Here is a 9,120-nt window from a genome sequence, read left to right on the forward strand (position 1 = left end):
CAATAACATGTTTGCTTACTAGAATCTGTTTAGTTGGTTGAATTGACATAGGGATATGTCAAGAGATGGATGGATTTTTGTTTGTAAATTTGTTCATAAGTTAGCAAATTACCGGGTTGCTGTGAATTTATTCATAACAATGTAAACATGAGTTTAATAATTCTAAGTTAAAGAAATATAATTAATTCACACAAGTATATTACATTGATTAAATCTTAATTGAAATCGTGCACTAGAACTCTTTTGTTTTATTTTAATTATTTGCTTAGTTTTTAAGTAGTTTTTGACCATCTTTTAAAATAAAATTATTTTTGCCTCGCCAAAGTGTTTTACAAGTACTTTCATAAATAATTCTTTTTACAGTCCCTGTGGGTACAATAACTCGACATTTACTTGTCACTTTATTACTTATTGCGATTGTGTACACTTGCACAATTTTTTTCCATCATTCCAAGTTTTTGGTGCCGTTGCTTGGGGCTGTTTTAAAAAAAAGTCATTATTTGTGAATTTGTAGTCGTACATTTTGGTTTATTTTTCTGTTTAATTTTTAACTTAATTAATTTTTCTTTGATAATTTCAGGTGGTTATGAGTATTGACCAGATTATTGACTTACTCCCTGTAGACCCTGAGATAGAACAAACCTTTCGACAGCGAAGAAGACAAGTGAATTAGAGAAGGACTGAAGGAATGAATTTTGAGAATATGAATCAAGGAAATGGAGAAAACCTTGCTCAAAATCCTATCCTTATTGCTGACGATAGGGATAGAGCCTTAAGACAATATGTTGTGCCAGTATTTAACGAACTTAATCCGGGCATTAGGAAACCCGAAATTGAGGCACAACAAATTGAGCTGAAGCCAGTTATGTTCAGATGCTTCAAACAGTGGGCCAATTCAGTGGAATGCCTACCGAAGATCCTCATCTTCATTTAAGACTATTTATAAAGGTGAACGACTCTTTCAAATTAGATGGAGTTTTCAAAGATACATTACGATTGAAGCCGTTCCTATACTCACTAAAGGATAGAGCTCGAGCTTGGTTGAATTCATTGCCACCAAACTCAATTTCTACATGGCAAGAGTTAGCCGAAAGATTTCTCATTAAGTGTTTCTCGCCTAGTAAGAATGCTAAGTTGAGGAACAAGATCACTACTTTCCAACAAATGGATGATGAATCCTTGTATGAGGCATAAAAATGATACAAAGAGCTATTACGGAAATGCCCTCACCACAGAATCCCACATTGCATCCAACTTGAGACATTTTATAATGGTCTCAATGCTCACACGAGGATGGTAGTGGATGCTTCTACTAACGGTGCTCTCCTTTCTAAGTCTTATAATGAGGCTTACAAAATCATCAAGTGGATCACCAGTAACAATTATCAATGGCCGACCAATCAAGCCACGTCAGGAAGACGAGTCGCTGGAATACATGAAGTGGACACTCTTACTTCACTTGCATCTCAGGTATCTTCAATTTCCTCAATGCTTAAGAATCTTACCACTAGTGGGTCTAATAGTTTTGTAGCCCAACCACATCACCAATTTGAGAGTATAACCTGTGTTTATTGTGGGGAAGGACATTTGTTCGAAGAATTTCAATCAAACCCCGAATCCGTATATTACATGTGTAACCAGAACCATAATCGAGGAAGACAATGAATGCAATCCAACTTCTATAACCCATCGTGGCGAAGCCATCTGAATTTTTCCTGGAGTAACCAAGGGGCTGGAACCAGTAACAACTATGCCCAACCTAGACCAACTCAGCCGCCTAGTTTTTCCCAACAAGTTCAGAAACCAGCTCAGGCTGAATCATCCAATAGCTTAGAGAGTTTATTGAAGGCATACATGGCAAAGAATGATGCCTTAATTCAAAGCCAAGCAGCTACATTGAAGAATCTGGAAAACCAAATGGGCCAGCTTGCTATTAAACTCAGGAACATACCACAAGGTGTTTTACCTAGTGATACGGAGAATCCAAGAAATCCGGGGAAGGAACATTGTAAATTGTTGACATTGAGGAGTGGAAAGACAGTAGAGCCCAACATTATCGAAGCTGAAAAGGAGCCAGCTGATGCTAAAGACTCAGAGGAAGTTCAACTGAGTGTTCAAATTCCAGTTACACAAGAACCAGAATCTACAAAACCCGACAAGGTAATTCCAGAACCAGCTAATTCTGATCAACTAACGACTCCGCTAGATACAGAATTGCTGCAGATAACGAATCAACTAGTTCTAGTAAAGAAACCTGTACAACCCTACCCTCAAAGACTTCAGAAGTAGGAAATCCAATTCAAGAAATTCCTAGACGTATTCAAGCAACTTCATATCAACATCCTGTTGGCTGAAGCACTTGAAAAAATGCCGAATTACGTCAAGTTTATGAAGGATATTCTGTCCAAAAAATGAAGACTTGGAGAATTTGAGACGGTAGCTTTGACGAAGGAACAAAGCTGAAGGATCCTGGATGTTTTACCATACCTTGCAACATTGGAGCAACATATTGTGGTAAGGAATTATGTGACTTAGGTGCGAGTATTAACTTGATGCCTATGTCAATATTTAGAAAGTTGGGGATAGGTAAAGTTTGACCTACTACAGTTACACTTCAACTAGCAGATCGATCCTTAGCACATCCAGAAGGAAAAATCGAGGACGTATTGGTACGTGTAGATAAATTTATCTTTCCTGCTGATTTTGTTATCCTAGACTTTGAAGCAGACAAAAAAGTGACAATTATCCTATGAAAACCGTTCTTAGCAACCGGAAGGACCCTTATAGATGTGCAGAAGGGCGAGCTTACGATGCGTGTTCAGGATGATCAGGTAACATTTAATGTTTTTAAGTCTATGCTCTTTCCTGACACAATTGATGATTATTTTACAGTATCCGATTTAGAGGATTTAATAGTGGAAAAGAAGCTTAACTATGGTGAAGATCCATTGGAACAAATTCTGACATCAGATCCTCCAAATGATGAAGAGGAGGATGAATATTTAGCTTTGTTAGAAGCTAATCAAAGGGGGTTTAATCCACAATCTCACTTTGAATCCTTGGAGTTAGAAAAAAGGGAGTATGCCCAACCAAAAGCGTCAATCGAGGAGCCACCTAAGTTAGAACTAAAGGTACTACCCTCACATTTGAAATATGTTTATTTAGGTAACGCTTCTACTTTGCCTGTGATCATTTCAGCAGAATTAACTACTGAGCAAGAAGATAAACTCATCTTGGTGTTGAAACAATTCAAGAAGGCTATCGGATGGACCATAGCCGATATCTGCACAAGATTATCCTAGAAGAAGGTGAAAAAGGGACGATTGATGGACAATGAAGACTGAACCCCATCATGAAAGACATAGTGAAAAAGGAGATTATCAAGTGGTCAAATACGAGTATCATTTATCCCATCTCAGACAGTTCGTGGGTAAGTCTGGTCTAGTGCGTACCAAAGAAGGGAGGTATCACAGTCGTAGAGAACGAGAATAATGAGTTGATACCAACTAGAACAATTACGGGATGGAGGATTTGCATCGATTACCAGAAGCTGAACAAGGAGACTAGGAAAGATCATTTTCCTTTGCCGTTCTTGGACCAGAGCTGGATAGACTCACTAGGCGAGACTATTATTGTTTTCTTGATGGATACTCTGGTTATAATCAGATTACAGTAGCACCAGAAGATCAGCACAAGACAACGTTCACCTGCCCGTACGGTACATTTGCATTTAGACGCATGCCATTTGGTTTATGTAATGCATCTGCTACATTTCAAAGATGTATGATATCTATTTTTACTGACATGGTTGAAAAGTACTTGGAAGTTTTTATGGATGAATTTTCAGTGTTCGGAGATACTTACGATGATTGCTTAGTCAATCTAGCTAAGGTACTAACACGATGTGAAGAAACAAATCTAGTACTTAATTGGGAAAAGTGCCATTTCATGGTATAAGAAGGGATTGTTCTAGGGCATTGGATAACAAGACATGGAATCGAGGTAGATAAAGCAAAGGTAGATGTTATCGAGAAACTCCCACCTCCAACATCTGTAAAGGGTGTTAGGAGCTTCTTGGGTTGATAAACCGTAATTTATACATATTTTTACCCCATGTTTAAAGCATTTTATGGATGATTTTCCATATGAATTGGTGAATTTGATGCTCCTAATGCTTTAATTTCATGTTTTATACTTAGGAGAGCGTAGGAGAGTGAAAGGAACGAGAAATGGGCCAAAGTACGAACTCAACACGGCTTAGACTTCCTCACACCGGTATCCCAAACGCCTGTGCCATTCTAACAGGCTCAAGCACAGCCTGAAGTAATCGCACACGGGCATGTCCCTGCTGAGCCCAAGTTGAGTCCAATTCAGGAAAGGCTAATTTTGAGGGCTCATAGGCATTCCAAAGCCTATAAATAGACCCTAGAAGAGGAGAAGATGACACACAAAGGAGGGAGTAAGGAATTACTCCAAGGAAGCCGATCGATTCATCTCAAAAGCCAGATTCATCATCAAGACTGAAGATCTCTCCTCAATTCCCCTTCAGGAGTTTTGGGTTTTCTTTATGTTTTGTATTCTTTATTCTTCTGAGATGTTTTCTTATTTAGTTATGAACTAAAACCCCTAAATACCTAAAGGGAATGAAACCTAAGACGAATCTTGTTATTATTTTCTGAATCGTATGATAAATATTTAACTTGTTCTTAATTATGTGTTCTTAATTCTTGTTTTGATATCCCAGGATACTGATTCAAGACAAGCTCTTATTCAAAGGAGGAATAGACCCTGTCTAAGAGTACATTTGTCATAATTAACCGGAGTTGATTGCGCACCTAGACATAGGGTGACAAGATTTTGCCGGATTAAGGTGAAACCTAATAAGGGGATCCATAGATCGAGTTAATACAACCCTAGAGTGTTAATTAGAGAAAAGTCTCGGTTATTCAATCTAGGGATTACACGTTATTAGTCTTGAATAGGGATAATAACATAACTTAGGGATCTTTACGGAACAAGTTGAATGAATAATTAGTCCGATTCGGAGCCAGAATAACAAGTAAAGTCTAGATGGATTTTTCCTTCAGTATTATCTTCATTCAATCGATTTTTTCAAAAGCAATTCCTCAATTCCATTCTCTGTGCATTCTTAGTTTAGATAATTAGTTAATTAAAACAAAAACCTCTTTATTCTTAGGCTAGATAATAAAAAGACAGTCATTACTAGTACTTTTAGTTCCTTTGGGTTCGACAATCTAGCCTTGCTGAAACTATACTACTGTTCGATAGGTACACTTGCCTACATCGCCATAATAGTTTGTTTCAAGAACTATTAATTATAAATATTTAAAACCTATCATGAAATAATGAAATCAAGTTTTTGGCGCTGCTGGCGGGGAACTAAGATATTAGGAATGCTGAATTTTTATTACTTTAGCCATTTATTTTTCTTGCAATTTAATTTTATATTATTATTACTTACTTACTTATTTACTTTTTCCTTCTCTTTGCTGGTTTTTATAGTTTATGACTAGAAGAAACCCGTCAGGGCCACTACTTTTTGACGAAGAAATAGATCGCACAGTTCGTAGAAACCAAAGAGAAATAAGGTGAAGCTTAAGATACACTGAGAACAAGCACGAAGACGATACTCAACCCCCAACCGAAGAGATGGCTAAAAACCAAGGCAATCAGCTATCTCCTGCAATTGCGGTTAATCAAAATCCTGCTCCATGCACTATGTATGATTATGCTAAACCTTCTTTAACAGGAACTGAATCAAGCATAGTTAGACCTGGTGTAGCTGCAAATACTTTTGAATTAAAACCTAACACTATTCAAATGATACAATAGTTTGTTCAGTTTGATGGTTTGCAGGATGAGGATCCCAACGCTCATTTAGCCAACTTCTTAGAACTATGTGATACATTTAAAATTAATAGCGTTTCTGATGATGCCATACATCTTCAGTTGTTTCCCTTTTCATTGAGGAACAAAGCTAAACAGTGGTTGAACTCGTTACCACAAGGGTCAATTACTACTTGGGAACAAATGACCGAAAAATTTTTACTAAAATATTTTTTGTTGGCTAAAATGGCTAAATTACGTAATGATATCTCTTCTTTTGTGCATATGGATTAGAAACACTCTACAATGCATGGGAAAGATACAAGGATCTGTTGAGAAGGCGCCCTCACCATGGGCTACCACTCTGGCTACAGGTTCAAACTTCTCACAATGGCTACAGGTCCCCACCATGGGTTACCACTTTGGCTCCAATTACAAACATTTCACAATGGCCTGAATCTTTCGACTCGGCAAATGGTTGACGCTGCTGCGAGCGGAACCACTAACAATAAAACACCGAAAGATGCTTATGGTTTATAGAGGAGATATCACTGAATAACTATCAGTGGCAAGTCATGAGGACAAACCCAATAAAAATAGCCGGCATTTATAACGTCGATTCAGTCACCATGCTCTCTAATCAGGTAGAACTCTTAAATAAAAAGATTGATGGTTTTCTTAATTCTGTACAGGTTCACCCAGTAATGTAGTACGAAACAAGTGGAGGTGGAACAAACCATTCGGAATACCAACCTTATGGCCACAACATGGATAACGAGTAATTAAACTACATGGGTAATAACCCTCGACCTCAAAACAATCTGTATAGTAACACTTATAATGTAGGTTGGAGGAACCACCCCAATTTCTCGTGGGACAGTCAAGGAAATCAAAGACCACAACATCCTCTGGGCTACCAACAACCACCCTACCAGCAGGAAAAGAAGCCAAACCTTGAAGAGATGCTCTCAAAGTTTATATCAGTGTCAGAAACCCATTTTCAGAACACCGAGACAACACTTAAAAATCAACAAGCATCGATCCAAGGGCTCGAAACTCAGATAGGCCAGCTTTCCAAACTAATCTCTGAACGACCACAAGGTAGTTTGCCAAGTACTACCGAACCTAACCCAAGGGAACAACTCAACGCAATTAATATTCAAGATGACGAAGGAGTCGTTGAGCCTGAACCAGAACCGAGGCAAGAAACTATGGTAAGCAAAGGTCAAGGTGAGTTGGATCAAAATACAAACAAACCAGTGACTATCGAATATAAACCTCGTGTACCATACCCCAACGCGACAAGGAAAGACCACTCAGATGAATAATTTGGTAAATTCCTTAAACTCTTAAAAAAATTACATATTAACTTACAGTTTATTGAAGCTCTATCGCAGATGCCAAACGCAATGAAATTTTTAAAGGAACTTTTAGCAAATAAGCGGAAGTTGGATGAGGCGTCACATGTGGAGCTGAACGCAGTTTGCTCAGCCATTCTCCAAAATAAACTACCCAACAAACTAAAAGACCCAGGGAGCTTTACTATTTGATGTTTAATTGGTAGTTTAGATGTTAATCATGCATTAGCTGACCTAGGGGCTAGTATCAACGTCATGCCTTACAAAATGTTTAAACAACTAGGTCTCGGGAAACCCAAACAGACTAGGATGAGCATTCAATTAACAGATAAAACTATAAGATTCCCTATAGGTATTATTGAAGATGTGCTATTTAAAATCGATAAATTTATATTTCCTGTTGTATTTATTATTCTAGACATAAAAGAGGATAGCAACACTCCTTTAATTCTAGGAAGGCCCTTTTTAGGAACTGCTAAAACCATCATTGATGTTGGCACGGTGAACTCACACTCCGTGTGGGAGACGAAACAATCACCATTCAAGCTCACAATTCTTGCAACACATCAGGAATTGAAGATGATCATTTAAACCATTCTACTAAAACTAACAATATGGTGGAACCTACTTTGCAAAAAATGAGTCTGAAGGAAGCACACGAGATGAGCAACCTAACAATATGGTGATCATTTTTCAAAGGTGTTTTCGAGAAATTATTTTCAAAATTTGTGCATTACTCTGGATGAGCAATAAATTAAGTTTGGGGATGTGGAAACACAAAAAATTATATACTTTTTCATACCTAATTTTTCTTAAATTCATGCAAATTCGGTTAAATTCTTGTTGAAAAATAATTAAATATTATAAAATAATTAAGTCATGTTAAAAATATGAGCATGGTAAATTTATTTAATTTTATACTTAACTTTGACTAATTTTGACTATTTTCGACAGATTCGCGCAAAGGGTGAAAATTGGCTCCGTTGACACTGCTGAATGCACAAAATCGAGAAGGAATTTGAAGTATCGAGGCACTTTAATTTCCAGCCTAAGACGGTCCAGAGATGTGTATTAATTCATAATTTAATTAATTTTAATTTATTCCCCATTTCATGATGGAGAAAAGGTCCAGTTGAACCGCACTGGTCGAGGTAGATTGAGTGAACCGAACCAGCCACTAAATGGGCAGCCCAGAACCGTCCATATGCTGACCCAAATCAGCATTTTTGCTGATTAAATATGCTTACGAAAAGGCCCTCGAAAGACTTCTAAATTGCATTCAAACCCCACATTAAATTATGGCTTTGTAGATTTTCCCCAAGCTTAAAATAGCAAAGTTGAAACTCTCAACTTTTCCATGTGTGTGGCCGGCCAAGGGAAGGCTCTTTGGCTGCTGGAATTTTCTATTTTTAGCATCCACAATCAGATATAAAAGCCACCCCTTGCTGATCATTCAAAGCATCCTCATTTCACATCATTCTTTCATTCCATCTCTCACTTTCCTCTCATTACTTCCATTCCATTCCCTCTTGTTCAAGTGCCGATTTCTTCTCATGGGAAAGAGGCTCTCATTAGCCATTTGGAGCATCAATTTAGGTGTTCATAAGCCGCCTTGATAGCCAAGGCCAATGAAGAATGAAGAATGGAACAACTAGTCAAGCCACGGAGAAACACCGGATTTGCTTCTTGTTCCCTATCTCTTTAAACTTTGTTGTTGTTTTGACGAACATGATTATGAATATTTATGCTATTGAAATGGTTATTTTAATCAATTCAGCTTAAATTATGTTTGTGTTGGGTTGATTATATTATGCCTGCTTGAATTCTTAAAATCGTGTTTATGTTGTTATAAGCCTCGATAAGATGCTTGATTAAGTAAAATCATGCCTAAGTTATTCTTGCATTACGACTGTAA

At 37.5% G+C, this 9,120-nt stretch overlaps 1 non-coding gene across 1 annotated transcript; it reads right to left on the reverse strand.

The window, feature by feature from the left end:
• Positions 1–1,131: 1,131 nt before the first annotated feature.
• Positions 1,132–1,238, reverse strand: LOC128279638 (small nucleolar RNA R71). The gene has a single exon (XR_008269837.1). It is a non-coding gene; the product is annotated as a small nucleolar RNA R71 (small nucleolar RNA).
• Between the last annotated feature and the right edge of the window lie 7,882 nt (positions 1,239–9,120).

Source organism: Gossypium arboreum, chromosome 8 (genome assembly GCF_025698485.1).
Source record: "Gossypium arboreum isolate Shixiya-1 chromosome 8, ASM2569848v2, whole genome shotgun sequence".
NCBI lineage: Eukaryota > Viridiplantae > Streptophyta > Magnoliopsida > Malvales > Malvaceae > Gossypium > Gossypium arboreum.